General features: G+C 41.8%; 2 protein-coding genes, 1 long non-coding RNA gene and 1 other non-coding gene across 7 annotated transcripts in view; 3 read left to right on the forward strand and 1 right to left on the reverse strand.

Moving 5' to 3' along the window:
• Positions 1-23393, forward strand: part of LOC103125131 (zinc finger protein 709-like) — a 209802-nt gene that overhangs the window by 151534 nt on the left and 34875 nt on the right. The window contains exon 1 of one of the 4 annotated variants that reach the window (XM_060181649.1): positions 18143-18274. The exons of the other annotated variants lie outside the window; for them this stretch is intronic. The gene's annotated coding sequence lies outside the window, so the exon portion shown is untranslated. Of the gene's footprint in view, positions 1-18142; positions 18275-23393 lie in introns of those variants that run through there. 4 annotated transcript variants of the gene reach the window in all.
• LOC107523312 (zinc finger protein 14-like) overlaps positions 1-23393 on the reverse strand; it is a 517712-nt gene that overhangs the window by 45218 nt on the left and 449101 nt on the right. The gene's annotated exons all lie outside the window — the stretch shown is intronic.
• LOC132535702 (small nucleolar RNA SNORA44) lies at positions 6944-7072 on the forward strand. Its single transcript, XR_009547416.1, has one exon. It is a non-coding gene; the product is annotated as a small nucleolar RNA SNORA44 (small nucleolar RNA).
• Positions 18202-22302, forward strand: LOC132535543 (uncharacterized). The gene is made up of 2 exons (XR_009547322.1): positions 18202-18248; positions 22192-22302. It is a non-coding gene; the product is annotated as an uncharacterized LOC132535543 (long non-coding RNA).

Genomic DNA, 23393 nt, shown 5'->3' on the forward strand with positions numbered 1-23393 from the left:
AATTGTTAAGTCCTCTTGATTGACTGATCCTCTGAGCATTAAGTAGTGTCCATTCCTATCTTTTTTAATCTTATGTATTTTAAAGTCTATCATGTCAGATATGAGAATAGCTGTTCCTGCCCTTTTTTGTGGGCCATTGGCTTGAATGATAGTTTTCCATCCTTTCACTTTAAGTCTGTGTTTGTCTTGTTGCGTTAGGTGAGTTTCCTGTAGACAACATATTGTTGGGTTGTGTTTTCTGATCCATCTTCCTACTCTGTGTCTTTTAATAGGTGAATTCAGGCCCTATATTTTAAGGTATTGGAAGTGGGGAGTCAGGCGGTAGCTCAGTGGTTAAGCTCACATGGCATGCAGCACAAGGACCAGTATAAAGATCCAGTTTCCAGCCTGTGGCTTCCCAACTGTTAGGGAGTCCTTCATGGACTTATAGGTCAGTGCAGTTCCCACTCCCCAATGAAACAGCAGAATTTGCAGGTTGGCAGGATCCTAAAAATAGATAGGAAACCCAGTATGTGGGTTCCATAAAGCTGGTCATTGTTCCTCAGTCTTTTCTTTTGACGTTGAAGGACTAGGAAGTTCAGAATTTTAAGTTTTGGTAGTTGGGAGATAGCGAAGCGGGTAAAGCGCACTTGACGCAAAGCTCAAAGACCAGCAGAAGGATCCCAGTTCAAGCCCCCAGCTCCTCACCTGCAGAGCAGTCGCTTGTGAAGCAGGTCTGCAGGTGTGTATCTTTCTCTTCCCCTCTCTGTCTCTCCCTCCTCTCTCCATTTCTATATGTCCTATCCAACAACAACGACGATATCAATAACAACAACAATAATAACTGCAACAACAATAAAAAATAACAAGGTCAACAAAAGGGAAAATAAATTAATTTAAATTTAAATTTTTAAAAAAATATTTATTATTATTACTGTTGTATTATTATCATCTCAGGGAGAGACAGAAATTGAGAGGAATTGGGGGAGGTAGAGAGATATTTGCAACTCTAATTAAACACTTCTGAAGTTTCCTCACTTTATCTGTGGGCCTCACTGATTGCAGAGTAGTATTCCACGGAGTATAGATTATATTTATTGCTAATCAGCTCTGGATCATGGTGGAGCAGGGGACTGAACCTGGGTCTCTGTGGCCTCAGGCATGAGAGTCTCTTTTCATAAACATCATGCTATCTACTCCTACTCTGTACTTTACTCTTTTTTTTCCCAAACAGAGTACTCAACTCAGGTTTATGGTGGTCCTGGAGATTAAACCTGGGTCTTTGGAGCCATAAGCATGAAAGTTTCTTTGCAGAGTTATTATGTTATCTATCCCCATATTCTCTTCCTCCTCCTCCTTCTCTCCCTCCTCCTTCACCTTCTGCTTTTCCTTGTCCTCCTCTTTCTTTGCATGAAAGTCTCTTTGCATAGCCATTATGGTATCTGTCCCCAACTACTGTTTCTCCTCCACCTCCTGCTTGTCTCCAAAGTTATTGCTAGGGCACAGTGCATGCACTATTAAACCACTATTTCTGTTAGTCATTTCCCCCTCATTTTTATTGGGTAGGACAGAGAGAAAATAGGAGAGATAGAGGGAGAAAAGATAGACACCTGCAAACCTGTTTCACCACTTGTGAAATATGTGCCTTGCAGATGGGGAGATGAGGAACTTGTGCCTTAATGCTATGTGCACCTAGCCTGGTGTACCACTGCCCTCCCCACCCCCAACTTAATTATCCCATTATCTGAAGATGTGCATTGTGTCTGCTGCCATTCTTAGGCTATTGTGAATAATGCAGCTATGAACATAAGGGTGAGTTTATCTTTTTAATTACTGTTTTTATGTACCTAGGAGTGGTAGTGTTGGTTCATAATGTAATTCCATATTCATATATTTAAGGACCTCCATACAGTCTTCCAAAGGGACTGTACCAGTATGAATTCCCATCTACAGTGTAACAATGTCCCCTTTTCTCCACAACCTTTACAATGCCTGTCATTTCAGGTTTTCATGATGTAGAACACATTCACAGATGAGAGGTGTTCTCAGTGTAGTTGTAAATTGCATTATGCTATCTACTGCCACCATGTCCCGCCCTTCATCTCTGTAAGCTCTTCAGTGGTCCAACTTTTATTTCATCAAATTAGAGTTTTCCTGGGCTGAAGATACAGCATAATGGTTATGCAAATGATTCTCATGCTTGAGGTTCTGAGGCCCCAGGTTCAATACTCAGCACCACACTTATCCAGAGCTGATCAGTTCTCTGGTTTCTTTCTATATATATATTTCTCTTCATTAAAATAAATAAAATTTTTAAAAAACACAACTTCACCTGCCTGAGACCTGAAGCTACAGGTTCACTCCTCAACAAGATTCTATGAAGAGTTGGAACGACTCTGCTATTTTTCTGGTCCCCCCAGATTTAATTAACTAAGATCCTTGGGTCAATTTCCTCAGTAAAATGTTCAGTATTCTTGAATGTTCCCCATTTATTTGGGAATTAATGTTTTTTTAAAAAAAAACAAAAACAAGGACAACAAAAAGGAAAAAAAAACATAAAAATAAATAAAAACAAGGAGAGCAAAAAGGAAATAAATAAATATTAATTTTTTTTTTAATTCCCAGTTCAGGTTCTGTAGTAGAACCTGAACTGGAATTGGTGTATTGCACCAAAAGTAAAATACTCTGGGTGGGTGGATGGGGAGAATACAGATCCAAGAAGGATGACAGAGGACCTAGTGGGGGTTGTACTGTTATATGGAAAACTGGGAAATGTTATGCATGTACAAACTATTGTATTTACTGTCAAATGTAAAACATTAATTCCCCAATTAAGAAATTTAAAATAAAATAAAATTCAGAACATGAAATAAAAAAAAAAAGAAGAATGTGTTTCTTATCTGCTCCTTTGTGTGTGCAGTTTCTCCACTTTGGGTGGAGGGGCTCTGTTCATCACAGTTGATTTCTGAATCTGTGCACACAGGATGCAGTGAGTAGCTTTGTCTGTGGAAGACCTCAAATCCCAGAGTCCTGAACACAAAGGACAGAGACTGGGGTATTCCTCAGAGGAGTTTTGAATGCCAGGACTGTGGGAGTGCAGGTGTTTAGTTCTTGATTCCATTCTGAAAGCCTTAACAGATCCTTTCTGTTGTTGAACCAGGTGAAAACATCTGGGCTGCTGAACTTGCCTTTTCTTGCTTCAGATACAGAGTAGGTCTGGGTCCCATTGGCTGGAAAGAAGAACCTTACTTCCTGCCAGTCCTCATAGCCTGAGGATTTGAGGTTTCCACAGCCTCTGATATTTGGATGAATTTGCACCTGTGGGTTTCATCTCTGTGGGTGGGGTGCTTTGGAGAACTATGCATATTTCATTAAGTACTCTGAGCCCATCATCTGGGTATGTTGCACTTTCTATAATCTCCTCCCAGTGCCCCAGGGCTTAACCCCAACTCAATGGGATCAAATATTTCAATGTAAGAGTGTGCACCATGCAAGTTCACATCACCCAATAATACATGTCACTTCTTAGAATATAGAGTTCTGTGCATGTGAGGGAGAAAAAGAAAATAATGTAAAGGATTCCCTAGCAAGCTCAGTTTGGTGATTGATAATCTGGCAATCCTGTCTTTATCACTCACCAATTCATCCTGGTGGCATGGAAATGGGATTGCTCAAGTGCTTCTGTTCTGTCTTCAAGTGGCCCAAAGGCCTCACTGTCATCTTCTCTCTACCCTTTGTGGAGATCTGTGTGGACATGATGTGCATAGGTCTGCTGGACCCTGCTTTTACATATGATCAACCAGAAGATCATCAATAGGTCATCTGCTCCACCTCCCCATATTGGGGCATGTGGCCTCCATCACCAACGCAGTTCAGTGCTGATGAGAGTGGGTACTAGCAAAGATTCCATACCCAGAATCCTCAGCCAGAAAAATGAAGTCTAGGATCCCAGAAATGCCTGGAAACTTTCCTAAACTCCCTCCTTGAACCTGATTCTCAAAGTCATCAAGTCAAATTTCAAACTCCAAAGTGGTCTAGTTGCCTAGAGCGTGACTTGAAGACTAAAAGTCACCATGTACATGTATGTAGGAATCCCAGAAAATATACTATTAATGAATTTAACATCCAGTTAAGTCAAAAGTTTTACATATTGATTTTTTTTCTATAAGACTGTCACTATTCAGCTAATAAACTGACTAGAAGGAAAATTCTTAAGTCATTCCCCCATATTTGATTCTACCTCAGATACCAAGAACCATTCATCTGTACCCTTACCATCCCTTCTTGCCTACAGTCACTGAGTGTTGAGTGTGGTGTGAGCTTATCTCCCAAACTTCCTTATGACCCATGGTGCTGCCCTGACTGCGTGTCCTTCATCTTCCTGCCCAGGAGTGCATCAGCTCAGGACTGGTGTTGAGTATGGTGTAAATGTATGACCTGTACTGTTACAATCTTGTAAACTGTTGGTCACAGATTTTAAAATATCTTGTAAAAAATAAGATTAGGGAGCTAGGAGATGAAATAATAGATTTGTAAAAATAATTAATTCCTGGGACTCAGAGGCTCAAAGTTCAGTCTCAACATCTCCATTAGCCAGAACTGAGCAGAGCTCTCAGCTTTCTCTCTGTATCTTATCTTCTAAATCTCTATATCTTTATCCTCCCCCCATACACTTTCATATTAAGTAATGTGATTTTATAAAAATAAGCTAGTATATTTGTAATAATATAAATGTAGATTTTAATGCAGGATTAATATGATAACTTCTTTTTTTTGTTGTTAAATATTTATTTTATTTATTTATTCCCTTTTGTTGCCCTTGTTTTATTGTTGTAATTATTTTTGTTGTTGTCATTGTTGGATAGGACAGAGAGAAATGGAGAAAGGAGGGGAAGACAGAGAGGAGGAGAGAAAGACAGACACCTGCAGACCTGCTTCACCGCCTGTGAAGCGACTCCCCTGCAGGTGGGGAACCGGGGTTCGAACCGGGATCCTTATGCCGGTCCTTGTGCTTTGCGCCACCTGCACTTAACCCGCTGCGCTACAGCCCGACTCCCAATATGATAACTTCTATGTACCTCTCAGAAAACTGATAAATAATCCTTATGGGTGGCAAAGGTAAAATATTAAAATTATAGTGGGGGCAAATGGCAGACAGCTCCTAAACTACGTTAACTTGCTCTAAAGGGCTCACTTCATACCACGTGGCTGGCACACAGAGGGGAATATTATAAGAATTGCGATATTATTACAAAATAAAGTAAGAATAGGGTGGGGGGGGGTAGATAGCATAATGGTTATGTGAAGAGACCTGCATTTCCAAAATCCTAGGTTTAGTCCCTGGCACCACAGTGAGGCAGAGCAGAGTAGTTCTCTGGTGACAACAACAACAAAGGAAAGAATAGAAAAAGAAAAAGGAAGAGAGAAAGAAAGAAAGAAAGAAAGAAAGAAAGAAAGAAAGAAAGAAAGAAAGGAAGGAAGGAAGGAAGGAAGAGAGGAAAGGAAATTAGAAAAGACCATAATCGGGAGCCAGGCAGTAGCACCGCAGGTTAAGCGCACCTGGTGCAAAGAGAGAGGACAGGCGCAAGGATCCCGGTTCGAGAGCCCACAGCTCCCCACCTGCAGGGGAGTCACTTCACAGGCAGTGAAGCAGGTCTGAGGTGTGTTTCTCTCTCCCTCTCTATCTTCCCTTCCTCTCTCTATTTCTCTCTGTCCTATCCAACAACGACTACAACAGTAAAAACAGCAAGGGCAACAAAAGGGAATAAATAAATATTAAAAGAATTTAAAAAAAAAAAAAGACCATATTCTTACTAGGAGAGAAAACATTCATTTTCTGGGGGGACACCTCGCCCAGTAGGGCCTATGCCTTGCCATGTAATTCATCTGGGTTTGAGCCCCAGTTCTCCACATGGAAGCTCCAGTGCTATAGTATCTCTCCTTTCCACATCTTTCTATCTAATGTGAAAGGGTTAAAAATGGTTGACTGTAAACCATTAATCCCCAAAGAAAGAAATAAAAAAATTTTAAAAAGTGTCCTGGAAGGGTTGAAGTAACACATGTGAAAAGTCTCTTTAATGCAAACAAAAGTAGTCTGATCAAAATGTCAAGCTACATATAACTCTCATATGTTGAAATATTTAGTGTAATAATTAGTAAATGTATTTATATTACCAAAAAAGTTATCACTGGGGTCAGGGGCCTACATGAGGAATCCACCACTCCCAGTGGCTGCGGGAACAAGCTCCACTGGTCCCTGACACTGAAATCTCCACTCAGGCTAACTCAAGCAAGGAAAAATATTCTAAGACTAAAGTTTATATTAAGAAAGGCCGGTGTGGCAAACACCCTCCTGTCTGAGGGAGACAGAAGAAGTGCATGCCCTAACAAAGAACAGTCTATCTTTTTATAGGTTTGTAACAAAGAAAATGCACAGAAGACTTACATCAGCAAGAAGCATAAGGGGTACATCTGGAAAGGAGTTTAGGATCACAACAAAGAAATAGATTACACAGGGTAAACATCAAATGGCAGGTACATCATTTATCTTAGGACAAGTACAATATTTTCACTATTTTACTAACCAATCCCATGTGGTACTGAGGTAGGCAATGATCTGAAGGTTAACAGGCCACATAGTTTCTCATCAGTCCCATAAGTATGTTATGTTTACAAAGGAAGCATTTGGAATAGTTGTAGGTCTTTTTTTTTTTTTTTTAATGTCAGCACTCTTTATCTCATGTAGAAAAGTATATGGATAGAATGAGAAGGCAACAGTGGCATTTAAGAACCAGAGTTCCAAAAATATAGTTTTAAATATTAGAATTGTTTGGGAGAAAGTGATAACATAATGACTATTCAAACAGACTCTCATAACAGAGGTTCCCAAATCCCAGGTTCAATGCCACACACTACCATAAGCCAGAGATGAGCAGTGCTCTGGTATAAAGAAAAAAAAATGTATATGCATGTTTCTAAGGTTTATGGCTGGTAGAAACCATGGGGTTTCCAACTGCATGGGGAAATAACCTGAAGAAACTGACAACACAGGTCAGATTAGTAACTGTAGTGGTCACTCATTTTTCTTATGTTTCAGAGAAAAAAAAAGTATAAAAATGGTCAGAAGTGGGTGCTGGGTGGTAATGCAAGAATTGGCTTAAGGATCCCAGTTCGAGCCCCCACCCCCACACCTGCAAGGTGGGGTCACTTCACAGGTGGTGAAACAGGTCTTCAGGTGTCTTTCTCTCCCCCTCACTGTCTTCTCCTCCTCTCTCGATTTCTCTCTGTCCTATCTGACAGCAATTAACAACAATAAACATGGGCAACCAAAGGGAAAAATTAGCCTCCAGGAGCAGTGGATTCATAGTGCAGGCACCAAGCCCCAGTGATAACCCTGGAGGGGGAAAAAAAAAGTCAGAAGCAGAGAATTAACCTGTCATTTCTACATGCAACACAGACTCTGACAGGAACAAGACATATACCAGAGAACCTGTGGCGTCTTTTTTTTTCTCCTTTCATTCTCAGGTGAGAATATTGAGAATAATCACAACTGCATCTTTAGAGTAGTCTTTAAACACACCAGTGCAGTCTCTTCATCTGATGATATGTCACCAGCAATAAGGACACTAAAATGGATAAAAGGTCTAATGTTTTAATCCACTGTTGTCTAAAAGTTTTTGGAACAATGAACTCCTCCCTAGAGAATAAATATGAGTTTCTTCTTTCTATTAGGTAGCCCTCCCAGCCCCAGATTCTGTTTCAGTGATGGGGAATGTGGGCTGCACTGACCTGCCTCTCCATGTAGAGCTGTACCTAGAGTCCCTCTTTTGGGTCAAAACTGATATTCACTATCTGATGTCCCGTCTGTCCCACGGGACCTTCAACGTGGGTTAACCTAGGAGAGGGAGTGAGGACAAGGACAAGATGGAGAGGACAGAGGACAAGACATGCGAGAGAAATGAGACAAGTCAAGATTCTGATCAAGTCTGTTTATTAGCACTAAAGTTGCTGTTTTTTTTTTTTTTAATATTTTATTTAAGAAAGGATTAATGAACAAAAACATAAGGTAGGAGGGGTACAACTCCACATAATTCCCACCACCCAATCCCCATAACCCACCCCCTCCCATGATAGCTTTCCCATTCTCTAGCCCTCTGGGAGCATGGACCCAGGGTCATTGAGGGTTGCAGAAGGTAGGTCTGGCTTCTGTAATTGCTTCCCCACTGAACATGGGCGTTGACTGGTCGGTCCATACTCCCAGTCTGCCTCTCTCTTTCCCTAGTAAGGTATGTCTCTGGGGAAGCTGAGCTCCAGGACACATTGGTGGGGTCTTCAATCCAGGGAAGCCTGGCCAGTATCCTGGTGGCATCTGGAACCTGGTGACTGAAAATAGAGTTAACATATGAAGCCAAACAATTTGTTGAGCAATCATGGATCCCAAGCTTGGAATAGTGGAGAGGAAGTGTTAGGGAGGTACTCACTGCAAACTCTAGTGTACTTCTGCTTTCGGGTATATATTTTGCAGTAGTTTATGGATACATGTGCACATAAGCTCTCTCTCACAGAAACTGGTGTATATCTAGGTTATGGGACTTTGTTAGAAAGTGAACTACCTGAGATGAAATTAGAGTATACTATAAAAGGAAAGGTTAAGGCTGGGGCAAGGGGGGGAGTTAGCAGTTGGGGACTGTTGATTGAAGTGGTGTGTTGTCATGGTAATCAGCCCTTATCTGGAAGGTCCTGGGTGATTCATGGGGAAATGGAGTTGGGAGACAGAAACTTATCTTTTAAGCAAGGCCTTCTGTGAACAAAGACTCTGTGGTCATGCCAATAGCAACCTTGAGGGCACATATGGCTCCCCACAATCTGAGAGTCTCCACTTTACTTCTTTACTTCTTACCTTTACATTGCCTGGAATCCAAACTAAAATTAATCTGATATTCACAGCCAGAACTAGAAACAGAATCAGTGCAGGAGTAAGACCATAAAGAGCACAGGGTGAGGAATAATTGGGGAATCAGACTTCATGACAACAGTCACTAAAAGAAGAAAAGGGACAGGAATCAGGCAGTAGCGCAGCCGGTTAAGCGCAAGTGGCATGAAGCAGCACAAGTATCAGCATAAGGATCGATCCCAGTTCAAGTCCCCAGATCCCCACCTGCAGGGGAGTCGCTTCACAAGCGGTGAAGCAGGCCTGCAGGTGTCTTTCTCTCCCCCTCTCTGTCTTCCCCTCCTCACTCCATTTTTCTCTGTCCTATCTAACAACAATGATATCAGTAACAAAAACAATAACTACAAGAAAAAAAACAAGATCAACAAATAGGAAAATAAATAAATGAATATAAAAACAATAATAAAAAAAAAGAATCTTGGTTTGAGCCTCCAGCTCCCCGCCTGTAGGGGTGGGTAACTTCATGGGCAGTGAAGCAGGTCTGCAGGTGTCTATCTTCCTCTCCCCCTTTCTTCCCTCCTCTCTCCATTTCTCCCTCTCCTATCCAAGAACAACAACAGCAATGACAACAATAATAATAATGATGCAACAAAGGCAACAAAATGGGAGAAATGACCTCCAGAGCAATGGATTAATAGTGAAGGCACCAAGCCTGAGCAATAACCCTGGAGATAAAAAAAGAAAAAAAAAGAGAAAGAAAGAAAAAAAAAAAAAAGCAGGGCAGGGGTAGATAGTGTAATAGTGTAGTAGATAGTGTATGCAAAGAAAGTCTCATGCCCTAAATTCAATACCCTGCACCACCATAAACCAGAGATGAGCAGGAAGTGGGTTAAGTGCAAATGACTTGAAGTGTAGGGACCAGTATAAGGATCCAGGCTTGAGCTCCCAGCTCCCCACCTGTAGGGGGGTTATTTCTCAAGCAGTAAAGCAGGTATGTAGGTGTCTATATTTCTCCCTCTCTATCTTTTCCTCCTCTCTTGATTTCTCTATGAACTATCCAGCAACAATAATCAAAAGAAAAATAAGGTCAACAAAATGGGAAAAAATGGCCTCTAGGAGTAGTGAATTCATAGGGCAGGCACCAAGTCCCAGCAATAACCCTGGAAGAATAAATAAAATAATAAAATGTTTCCTTGATCTGCATTTACTGAAACCCTGGGCCCTGTGAGAGCCAAGCAATCATCACTCCACTGGTCACAACAGGATCCTACAGAGTACTGACTCCCAGTACTGAACCCCCAGCCTGATCACCCTGCCTAGGGCCATCAGCCTTTCCCTTATCCCACAACACGGACAGGCCCTGACTCCAGGTCCAAGCACCCATACTCAGGATAGATCCACTGTCTGAGAGTCTCTCCACTTACCTCAGTTCTCACCTTTACATTGCCTGGAAGTTTAAACTAAAATGACACTGAGAGTCACAGCCAGACCAGAAACAGAAACAGTGCAAGAAGGCACAGGCTTCTTGTTGTGATTTTAGCAGGAATCCTGTGGTAACATTCCCTAAACCTGCCTTCTCGAGCTTAAATGGGCCCAGAAATCCTGCAGTTTTCTGGGACCTACTCTAAGAAATTGTAATTCAGCGAGTTTGCCTTCAGGACCAGGCTCTCACATCCTAAGCCCCCTATGAGTGATGCTGCTGCTCCTCTAGGCCCATGACCAGAAGCGCTGTGCTGGAAACCTCCTGCATGTTGGTAACAAAAAAACAGGCTGGGGCTGGGAGATAGCTCACCTGGGAGAGAGAGTACACATCTTGTGTTAAGCAGGACCAAGCCACCACATGGGAGCACCATGCAGTGAGGAAGCTTCATGAGCAGTGTGGTGGTGTGGTTTTTCTCCATTTGTCTCTCTTCCTCTTTATCTTTTATTTTCTTTTAAAAATTATTTTAATGAGAGACACAGAGATACAAAGAAAGACCAGAACATTACTCAGCTCTAGCTAATGCTGCTGCTGGGGAATGAACCTGGAATCTTGCAGCCTCAGGCACAAAAGTGTTTTGCATAACCACTTTGCTGTCTCTCCAGCACTGTCTCACTCTTTATTGGGGAAAAATGAAAACAAAAGTCCACTGGGAGCAGTGAAAATTTTCCACTATGCAGAACAAGGAAGGCTTAGTCTCACACAGATACACAGACACACAAAAGTAAAGGAAAAAAAGACAGAAAGGAGAAATATATTTCTAATGTATATATCTCTTTAAAATTTTAAATTATCTCTATTTAATAAAGCTAGAAATCGAGAGGGAAGAGGGAGATAGATAGACTCAGAGAAATACCTACAACACTATTTCACCACTCAAGAAGCTTCCCCCTGCTTGAGCCTGGGTCCTTGCACACTGTACCATGTGTACTCAAGAGGGTGCCCCAACACTTGATACCTCAAACAATTTTCTTTATGTCTTAATTCTAGAGCCCCCACCTCTTAGGTGAATAAGTTTCCTAATAACTATTTCTTCTACCACATTTAAGGACAAAGAAGGGGAGGATAACTCTAGGGCTACTTATAATTATTTTCTTTATTTATTTTACTTAGTTATTGAGGATACTGGGCCTCTCTATGCATGGTTTCTTCACTTCTAGGTCACTTTTTTGTTCATACAGAAAGACAGAGACAGAGGGCCATGCTGAAGGCAAGGTAGGTACCCTATCCAGAGACAATATCTGAGCCACCTCTATCATTTTAGCTGTTGTATCCTAGCTACCTCTTTCTAGAAAAATAAGTGTCAATTCTCTATTTTCTGTATGATAATACATTTACTAATTAAAAATAATTGAAAATATCTGGGGTTTGCAGGTCAAATTTTACAAAATTGCTTTAAATTGTGCTTACCATCTGTAAGCAATGATGGGAAAGACTAGTTCTGCACATTCATGGAAAAGTAACTATGCTTTTATGAACACTTTTCATCTGTTTTTCAAAAGGTGACATTTCTGGAACACTTATGCCAGTGATACTCTCTAAGAACAGAACAACAGGAGTAAGAACATAAACAGCACAGATTGGGACAGGGATGGGGGCAGTAGGTTTCACTAACAGTAAAAAAAAAAAGGTGGGTGGGGATAGCATAATATTTATGCAAAGAGACTCTCAAGTCTGAGGATTCAAAGCTCCCAGTTCAATCCGTTAGACCACTATAAACCAGAGCTGAACAGTGCTTTGGTGGAAAAAAAAAATGGAGGGAGGGAAAGGCTTGCTTAACTTGCATTGATTAAAACCCTGGGCCCTGTGAGAGCCAAACAATCAGTGTTACACTAGGCATAGCAGGACGCTACAGGGCTCTGACCCCCAGTGTCTAACCCTCAAGCTGATCATCCTGCCTGGGGCCATCTAGCACTTATCCCCCAACTCAGCAAAAAACCTGACTTCAGGTCCAGACACCCATAATAAGGATAGGACAGAGATCAAGGCCCCCATGTGCTTGGTCCCATGATGAAGCAGATAGGACCCCAAGGAAAATCCATGCTGACTGACAGTTGAGAGCAACCAGATGTTGGGATTCCCCTGTAGGAGCAGAGCAGGTCAGAAGGACACCACACAGTTTATAAGGGTGCTGGTCACCCTTATAAATCAGGGCTGCAGAGAGGACAGCCAGAAGAACTTGGAACAGGTTGCTTCCAGATGCATCTAGGTCACTTTGAAGCAGCTTGCCCAGACCTCTGTCCTCGGGACCTGCACCCAACATCTTCTTCCTTGATTCTCCAGATTCTGCAGTGTCCTCTTAGCAGTCCAAGGCACCATCCCACTAGCAGGACCTGGAGAGAGAAATGGGGACAGTGGTGGCACCTGCAGCACTGACTGGTTCCCTGCTCATGAAGCTGCCCCCTGCAGGGCTCTTGCTCATGGTAAAGTGTGTGCTCAATGTGGAGTGCCACTGACCAGCCCCATAAATAAAATGTTTTAAGATAATTTAAAAAGACCTCATAAATCTTCAACCTCGGCTTCTTAGAAGGCAAGTAATAAGAAAGATAATTAAAGAGTGAATTCCACATAGAGTTGATATGATTAGGATAATTCTTGATTTTTCTCAGAGTTTTGGCAGCTCCATGGGGGAGGAAGCAAAGTTGTGTCCACGTAACTGAAGAAGAAATTGAAATTTAATAGACTTGTCACTTCTGTACTGCTAGAGTGGCTGTTATATCCCACTGAGCCCACTTGAAGGTTACACTGACACAATAGGAAAAACCTCTGGATTCTAACACTCTGGGGGACCTCTGTGCCTGTTGTCCAAATGAACCTTTATTTGTCCCAGAGATTGGCTGGTCCAGGGACAGGTAGAGTCCACAGTGCACCTGGCTCTTCCAGACACCTCAACAGGTACCAGGAAGACAGGGTAGCTCTGCCTCCTGAGTTCAGTGAGGGCTCAAGTCTGGCATTTTGAAGGGTCTCATTAAAATTTAAGGCCTGGCGGCCAGATGGTTTCAATGTACAAGGACCTAGGTTCAATCCCCTCAAGGTCCCTACCTGAAGGGAAAAGCTTCTTGAGTGGTAAAGCAGGGTTGCAGGTCTCTCTCTCCCCCTCTGGATCCTCTTTCCCTCTTGATTTCTGGCTATCTCTATCCAATAAGTACATAAAGATGAAAAAAAATATATATATATCTAAAACCTGTGTCCCACAAGGTGGCACAGTTTAAGCTGCTGGCAACTTAAGCATGAGCTCCTAAGGGAACACAGAGTCAAGCGAGGGGATGCTGCCACTCAGTGTTAAACCCCTCTGAGATTACATTTTCAGTAGAGAAACAGGGAAAGATACAGGAACACTGAAGATTCCTCCAGTCAGGTGGGATATTCTCAAACCTATTTCATGTATATGACAAAGCAATTGTACTGTTCATGTGATTTGAGTCCATACCTGCAGGGGAAGTTACAAAAACAGTGAAGAACTGGTATAGTTGTCTCTGTTTATCCCTTTCTCTCTTCTTTTACCATTTCCTGTGTTCTATCAAATAAAATAAATAAACCATTATAACAAAATTAATGTAAACAATGTTGGGGGGGTGAGTGAAAGGGACAGCAGATCCCAACAACTTGTAACAGTCCTATAAAGAAAAAAGAAAATAGTCTTTCTCATTCTACATAAAAACATTATTATTGGGAATCGGGCAGTAGCACAGTGGGTTAAGCACCCATAGTGGGAAGCACAAGGACCTAAGGAAGGATCTTGGTTCGAGCCCCCGGTTCCCAACCTGTAGGGGAGTTGCTTCACAGGTGGTTAAGCAGGTCTACAGGTGTCTATCTTTTTCTCCTCCTCTCCCCCCCATTACATTTCTCTCTGTCATATCTAACAATGACCACATCAGTAACAACAACAATAACTACAACAACAATGAAAAACAACAAGGGCAACAACAAAGAAAGGGGAAATAAATATATATTTTTTAATTTTAATGTGTTTTTGAAAAAAAATTATTATTTTAGAGGTCAGGTTGTGGCCCACCTGGTTAAATAAATAAGTCAAAATTTGAAAGAGTCCAGGTTCAATTCCCTGGTCCCCATATACATGGGAGAAAGATTTGCAAGTGGTAAAACACTGTTATAGGTGTCTCTATTTGTGTCTCCTTTATTTCCCTTCCCTCTCAATTTCTGGATGTCTGCATCCTATAAATAAAGATTATAAAATTTTAATTATTTTATTATTATAAATGTGGCTATTGCAGTATCTCAGTGCCAGCACTATGAATCTACCAGGCCCAGTGGCCATCCCCCCCACCCCTTTTTTAAAAATCTACTTCATTTAATAATTATGAAAGAAGGAGGAGATAGAGAAGGAGAAAGATACACACCTGCAGTCCTGCTTCAACACTCATAAACTGTTGCCTCTACAGGTAGGGTGTGGGGCTTGAACCCAGGTTCCTGTGCATGCTAATGTGTGTGCTCAACTGGGTGCTTCACTGCCTGCTGCCCCTTATTCTACATTTACTGAAACTATGGGCCTTATAAGAAAAAAAAAATCAGTGCTCAACTGGACACAGTGGAGGCTGCAGGGTGCTGAGCAGCAGAGCTAAATTCTCAGCCTCGTCACCCTGTCTGGCATCTTCCATTTTTTCCTGGTTCCACAATCCAGGATAAGGTTCTGGTTCCAGAGCCAGTACCCTCACTCAAGGATAGAGCAGGACTCAAGTCGACCTCTGATATGAAGAGAATCAACCCCAGGGAAACCTATGCTGGAGGTTGAGGGAAGATTCTGGTGTCCAGTCTACCTAAAAGGAGACAAGATAGGTCCCGGGGAAGCCTTTCTGCAGCCTAAGGCCTGGGCTCCTATCAGGATGTGGAGGACTCAGCCAGAGACCTTGGCCTCAGGGCTGCTTCCAACTACATTCCTGCATCTTTGAAGCAGCCCCTCCACCTGCCAGCCCTGGGGACCCACACTCACCACCCCGTGCATGGCTCCTGGCTCTCAGCAGCATTCTTCTGCTGTCAGAGTCATCTTTCCATGAGCAGCTCCTAAAAGAGAGAAACAAGATTTCTGGTGGCTCAGGGGTGCATTCTCTGCTCTCTGACAAGCGTAGTTTTTTTATTTTTAATTTAATATTTAAAAATGAAACTTACCTTGTTTTCCAGCAAGACTAGTGCTTCATTATATAAAAATAATACCATCTTTGGTCCAGGAGGTGGCTCAGTGGATAAAGCATTGGGCCCTCCATCATGAGGTCCAGAGTTCAATCCCCCCGAAGCATATGTACCAGAGTGATGTCTGGTTCTTTCTCTCTCTCTATTCTCATTATTAAATAAAATATTTTTTTAGAAATAGTACCATCAAACAGTATACCACAAAAATTAAGATAGTATTGTTGGTCTGGCACTATGCAACTACTTCTTCTCCACTGACAATTATTTCCAATAAATATCACTAAGTACTGTGACCAGGGATGGCTGTAAGCAGTTACATTACAATGAGTTAAGATATTAGTGCTATCTTTGAATTACATGATTTTTAGCTAGACATTCTCATAAAATTAGATATTGTACGTGAAGACTGGCCTATATGTATTCAGGTATTATGGAAAAAAAGATAAACTATGTCATGCTCATATGCAATAGTTAATAAATTAACAGGTAGTTTAACCCATTAGTATTGCTGCAAGTAATTTCTCCTTCTATTGCTATTCCTAGAAGTTATTAATTAAAATCTTATATATATGAATAATTTTAAGCAACTGTGATAGATTAAGTTGTTTCATACTAGTTTATGGGTTGTATTTTTACTCCTTGATTGGTTTTGTCTTTTACTTTTTTTTTTTTTTTTTAACCAGAGCACTAATCAGCCCTGCCGTATGGTGGTGAGGAAGACTGAACCTGGGATTTTGGAGCTTCAGGCTTAACAGTCTGTTTGTGGGAGTCAGGTGGTAGCGCAGCGGGTTAAGCACAGGTGGCACAAAGCGCAAGGACCGGTCGTAAGGATCCCGGTTCAAGTCGCTGGCTCCCCCCTACAGGGGAGTCGCTTCACAGGTGGTGAAGTAGGTCTGCAGGTGTCTGTCTTTCTCTCCTCCTCTCTGTCTTCCCCTCCTCTCTCCATTTCTTTCTGTCCTATCCAACAATGACAGCATCAACAATAAAACAAGGGCAACAAAAGGGAATAAATATTAACATATTTTTTTTTAAAAAACAGTCTGTTTGCATAACCATTATGCTATCTACCCTGACATCCTTGACAGAGTTTATGTATTATTACTATTATTATTATTATTTACCACAGCACTGCTCAGACCTGCCTTATGGTGGTGTTGGGACTTGAACCTTGGACTTTGAAGCCTCAGGCATGAAAGGCTCTTTGCATAACCATCATGCCTCTACCCCCACAATTTCATGTATTTTTCATATGCTTCCTCATTCATTAGATCATCCAGTTATGAAGGATTAACTCTGTCATCTTGATCAGCCACTCATTTGTATAATAAGGTTTATTAATGAGTCCTAGATTTCTCTAAGAGTACCATTAATTTCAGTTAGTTTATCCTAGTAGAGGTGTGTGTTGGAGAGCAGATTAGGAAAAGCAGCACCCCTCCCTCTGCATCATCGAGGTAGCCAGAAGGGACCAAGGCAGAAAGACAGAAGCACCAGCACTGCCTCCCTACCTGACTGCAAAAAAAGTCACAAAATGCTGATGTGAGATCACCTGAAGACACATCCCCTGAGGCTCCTGTCCTTTCCCCCAAGAAACTTTAAAGCTTGGAAGACCAGGAGGCTCTGGCCTTCCTCTCTCTGTGTCTCATCCTGCATGGCTTGTGCTTTTTTTCCTGTCCTTTTCTGATCCCAATAATTTTCATCTCCCTGAAACAACTGACTCTCTTGCAATTTCCCTGTCAGAGTCAGTCTGGAATTTCTCCAGGAGGTAACAGGAATGGCCCCAGTTAGCTACTCCCTCCCCCTTAACAGTGAGTCTAATTAAGTAGCAGCTTGTGCACTTTGCAAAGCACCAAACTCATCTGTTTGTTCCATTCAGTCTCAACTTCAAGTAGACTACACTAAACCACATCTCCCAAAGCTTCCTGTGCAACACTGCTGAAACCCACAGTTCCAATACCATTTTCTATTGTTATCCATAACTTACCTACAGAGAACAGAGCAGAGCAGAGCAGGTCTTGGTGGTGTTCACAGGGTGCCGGCATGCAACCTCCAGGTCAAAGGAGCCACTGCACTCCTGGAGCCAGGCTGTGAGCAGGCGGCAGAGTGCAGTCATCTCACTTCTTCTTCTTCTTCTAGCGTTTGCCCGGCTAGGAAGGATCGTCAGTTTCCCCAATGAATGGGTACTCACGGGATGCACCACGGGAAGGTCGATCCAATGCATCCCAAAGTAATCTCACTCAGCACACGGAGCAGCATCAAGTCCTTAGAGTGCTGGGGCACAATGTTGAGTGGTATAAGGCATCCAGCAGAAAAGAAAGTAAACAGGAGTAAGCTAAGTGAGTGAGAAAGCTGGAGGAAGTGTAGGATTTTAGCTGCTGACTCCTCTAGAGGATTACTGGAGAAACATCCTCATGCCATTTCTTGCTTTGTTCTCCAGGCACACCCTCTAGAGAAGTTGATAGGACAGCATTCCTGTCACTTAGAAATCTCTGATGTTGATTGGGCATGAGCATTATGCAATCAGAAGAGGAATTGTGTGTGTGGCAAGGGCTTCATCCAATTAAACTCTGAGACAGTGGACATGGACCAATCTGCGCTGCTGGTGGGCGGTGCTCCAAAGTGAACGAAGACACTCCAGGAAGTAAGACCCACTAGCGATCCATCCTGTGTTTCTGAGACCCCCCCCGCTTTTCTCTACTGTTCTCTGTGTTGCTCTCATCTTCTGCTGATTTGAACTTTGGAGAGGAGACGTCAGTAAATACAGCACTGGATGGAGTATCGTAAGTGTGTCTCCTTGAGGCTGAGACTGGGAGGGGTAGTTGAGTCCAAAATATTTTGGAATACAGCTACATGTCTGGGTCTCTCCCTGGTCAGTCCACCATGTCCACTCAGAGTACCCTGACACTGGATTCCTCTTGTGCTGTCCTGATTCTTTGTGAGGAAACTAAACAGTGTGCTCTATGCAAAGGGGATGAGACCACCACTCCTTTCCCATTTTTTCCCCCCTCTCTTGTCATTGGTGCAGTTTCTTGGTCCAGCCCTATTCCCTACTTGAGTGAGTGCCCTAGGATCTGGATGGACCATCAACAGGAGAGTGTTAAATTTTGCTTCAGACCGTACCCATTACAAGCTGAGACCAACTGAGGCCAACACAGGAAATAGAGGAAGTTGAAGTATATATTCACACAAGCAGATAGAGCAGTAAAAAGGACATAAACTCACACAGGTAAACACACTCAGGCGGCTCGGCTGAGAGGTAGACACACAGAGGGGCTCTCAGCTGAGGAGCGCAAGCCAGAATGCCAAAGAAGCCCTGTAGCTTGTGAGCTGACTAGTCCTGGAAACTAGGGTCTTAATTATCCCCCTTGGATGGGGGCGTACACTCATCTAAGGAGCCAGAGGGGCGGCGGGACACTTGGGCACGCGGGAGGCACATGCCACACTTATCTAAGGTATGCATTTCAAGTTCTGTCTTATGGTGCCATCCTATATCTTATGCAAAGCGGGGATACAGAAGCCTATCGAGCTGGTTAATATTTAAACATAAACACATACTTGGCAACATCATCCTTTCAAGTTAACTGAAAGTTATTTTAATGGCACAGGCATGGGGGAGGGAAGAGCAATTTCTTATGGCTGCTAAGCTCTTAAGGAAACAGGAATTTAAGAGGGAACAGTTAGAGATGTTTTACTCTATTACCAGAGCAAGGAAGAACCTGCCGACCCCAAGCAAGATGGGTAGGTTGGGGAGTCAGCCTGTTGGTCAGCAGAACCTTGCACCTGAGTTGGGTCCAGGGAAGCTGTGATTTCTCTGGCTTGTTTGGGACCTTGGGTTTCAGTAGCTATAAACAAAGGGTTTCTTTAATTCTTTTTTCTTTTTGTAATATTTTAAAATCTTTATTTATTAGATAGAAACAGCCAGAAATGGAGAGGGAAGAGGGTGATAGACGGGTAGAGAGACAGAGAGACACCTGCAGCCCTGCTTCACCACTTGTAAATCTTTCCCCCTGCAGGTGGGGACCAGAGGCTCGAACTTGGGTCCAAATGCACATTGTAGCATTTGCACTCAACCAGGTGTGTCACTATCTGGCCCCGGTTTCTTTAATTCTTTCTTACCTTTATTTTTAGTTTTTAATATTTATTTTCCCTTTTGTTGCCCTTGTTTTTTTTTTTTTTCCATTGTTGTCATTATTATTGTTATTGTCGTTGATGTTGTCGTTGGATAGGATAGAGAGAAATGGGAGAGGAGGGGAAGACAGAGAGGGAGAGAGAAAGATAGACACCTGCAGACCTGCTTCACTACTTGTGAAGTGACTCCCCTGCACGTGGGGAGCTTGGGGCTTGAACCGGGATCCTTAAGCTGGTCCTTGCACTTCGCGCCACGTGCACTTAACTAGCTGTGCTACCATCCAGCCCCCTCCTTTTTATTTTTTTCTTAGTGACACATTTTAAATTTCTGCTTGCTTGCTTTCTTTCTTTCTTTCTTTCTTTCTTTCTTTCATTTTTTTTGTTCTGTTCATTTGTTCTTGTTTTTTCCAGAGCACTGTTCACCTCTGGCTTATGGTGGTGCTAGGGATTGAACCTGGGACCCTTGGTGCCTCAAGCATGAAAGTCTTTTGGAATAACCATTATGTTATCTCCCCAGCCCTCATTTTAAATATCTGTAAATTATCCCTGGAACTCCTATATTTTGTTTTTATTCAATTTATTCTGGCCTTAGTGATTCTAGCAGAAGTTTTTCAGGATTGTCCTGTCTTCTAATAAGGCTGTTTTAGAATCATAAGGAGTCTACCACCTTAAAGTGAGGGGCATGAAGAGTGTTCACACAGTTATAGTGGCCTCATTGTAGTGTGCAGAAATTGAGAATATGGGGTCCCTGCCCACTGCCTGTCCCCAGCTGGGAATCAGAATTTGTTATTGTTTTTTATGTTCCTTATAATTTTATCATAACACTGTTCAGTTCTGATTTATGATAATCTGTATATTGAACCAGAGACTTGGGTGTTTCTTACTTGAAAGCGATTTGCATACCCACTCTATTAATTATCTCAGCTACTTGTAGTCCTATTAAACAATATTTTTATTGATTAATTTTGGATAGAGTCAGAGAAGCTGGAATGGAAATGCAGGAAGAAAGAGAGACACACATATAGTGCTGCTGCTCCAGTCTTTACCCTCTTCCATCATCTGGAGACCAGAAGTTGAACCCAGGTTGTGAACACAGCAATGTGTGTGTACTCAACCAGGTCCACTATCATCATCTGGCCTCTGTAATCAGGTCTTACTGCAGTGTTGTGCAATGTGACCTGCAAAACAGTGGTGTGATCAATTCTGGTTAGTTCAGTTAAAAAAATGGGTTATTGTACAAAAATAATGAACTTTTATCCTTTTCCCTTAGTAGAGGAAAGGTTTCCAGTTATTTAAGATAATAAAAGTGCACTATGATTCTCTCCCCTATTTCTCCTTGTACATATGTGGAATTAGTGAAGAGACTTATTGCACTTCATGCCCTGTGCAGTTAACCTGCTGTGCTATTGCCTGGCCCCCAGTTTTGTATATTCTCTATGCAATTGAAGTTGGAAGACTTTGTGTTAGTGATATGAAAGTGTTAAGGAATCTTTTGGTATCTGTTTATGGTTTTTTAATATTCTCTATGCAACTGAAGTTGGAAGACTTTGTGTTAGTGATATGAAAGTGTTAAGGAATCTTTTGGTATCTGTTTATGGTTTTTTAATATTTATTTTCCTTTTTATTGCCCTTGTGTTTTATTGTTGTTATTATTGTTGGTTTTGATGTTATCATTGTTACATAGAACAGAGAGAAATAGAGCTGGGGAGTACAAAGAGGGGGAGAGAAAGAAGCTTCACCAACTGTGAAGTGACTGCCCTGCAGGTGGGGAGCTGGGGGCTCGAACCGGGATCCCTAAGGAGGTCCTTGCCCTTCGAGCCACATGCACTTAACCCACTGCGCTACTGCCAACTCCCTTTTGGTCATTTTTTTTTTATTTCTTTATTGGGGAATTAATGCTTTACATTCAACAGTAAATACAATAGTTTGTACATGCATAACATTCCCCAGATCCCCATTTAACAATACAACCCCCACTATGTCATTCATCATCTTTCATGGACCTGTATTCTCCCCACCCACTCACCCACCCCAGAGTCTTTTACTTTGGTGTAATACTCCAATCCTTTTGGTCATTTTTAATAGGTATGCTAGCATTCATTTATAGCTAATAATTGAGAAAAATCAGTCTGTTTAAATTAGTTACAGTAATTTGACAATGTTTAAAAATCATATTTGGGGGGTATACTTTCTCATGCACACATGGTTCTAATCTTCTATATTCCACATATGAGAGGAATAATCTGGCCTTTATCCTTCACTTCTTATTTTAGTTAGTGTTCCACGCAGTGGTAAGCTGAGACTTGAGTTATGCCAGAGTTGAGCACAGGCTTTGGTTGAAAGAGACATTAAATAGTCTGCTCTGCTTTACATGGATCTGGGTGAGGCAGGTCAGTGCAGTTCACAGTCCCCATTGAAGCAGCAAAATTTGAACTTGGGAAGATCTTTAAAATAGGTGGAAGAAATACTGTGTGGGCTCCATAGATTTGTTCATTGTCCTGAGTCTCTCCTTTTAACACTGAAAGACTAGGAAGTTGTACTTTTGATGTTTATAATGTCCTCCCTGTAGGTGCAGTGTTATCAAGTGAAAAAGCTGTGCTGGTGGGTTCAAAGCATATTCTCAAGGTGCTGCTGTGAGGACAGTTCATTTTCTGGCCTGAAAAGGAAGTCAGAGGAGAAGGAGTTGGTGGCACTTCAAGTAAGTGACCTGTCCAAGATAAAAAGCTGTGTCTCCTTTTCTCCCAAATGAGATGCAGTTCAAATTGCAAATGCTCACAGGCCCTGATTTGTCTGGTTTCTCTGTGATTTCACCTACTTTAAAAACAAACCATTTGGGTGGGGGTAGATAGCATAATGGTTATGCAAGAGTGCATCATGCCTGAGTGTTCTAAGTGTCAAGTTCAATTCCCCACACCACTATAAACCAGAGCTGAGCAGTGCCTTTGTTTAAAAAAAAAAAAAAAAAAAAGAATAGAAAAAGAGAGAGAGAGGAAAAAAAAAAAACAATACATTTTAGAGAACTCTCCTCTGCCTAATGTGCTGTAATATTAGGCACATTTTCCCGGAGAGAATACTCTGTTTCTGTTTCTTTTTCTTTTTAATTTTTATTTATAAAAAGGAAACACTGACAAAAATCATAGGATAAGAGGACTACAACTCTACATAATTCCCACCAGCAGAATTTTGTATCCCCCCCCCCCCCAAGAGCTTTCCTATTGTTTCTGTTTCCCCTTGTTAGTTTATTTATCGGATAGACAAGTAGAAATTCAGAGGAAAGGAGATAGCAAGGGAGAGACCTTCAAATATCTCAGTTGTAGATGATCTTACACCCTTGAAGTACCAACTTTGATTCTTTGTACTTCCTATACCAGAGTTGAGCAGCATTCCGTTCCCTCCTATAAAATTCATTAAGTAGATTTAAAAAGAGACTGAACAGTTAAAGGGTCTTATGATAGCTCTTGAGGAGCTACTCTCATCCAGATTTATCAATTGTCTTTGACCAGGATGATTAGGAAAGTCTTCAGGGAATAGTCAGTTTTCTTTCTTTTCTTTTTAAACATAAGTAATTTATTTATTTTTCATTATCTTTATTTATTTATCAGATAGAGACAGCCAGAAATAGTTAGGGAAGGTGGTGATAGAGAGGGAGAGAGAGAGAGATATACCTGCAATGCTGCTTTACCACTTGCAAAGTTTTCCCCTTTAATGGAGATATATAAACTAAGCATCTTGAAACTTTAAATTGTCCTCTTCTTGAACAGTCAGAATTCA

This window comes from Erinaceus europaeus, chromosome 23 (genome assembly GCF_950295315.1).
Source record: "Erinaceus europaeus chromosome 23, mEriEur2.1, whole genome shotgun sequence".
Lineage (NCBI taxonomy): Eukaryota > Metazoa > Chordata > Mammalia > Eulipotyphla > Erinaceidae > Erinaceus > Erinaceus europaeus.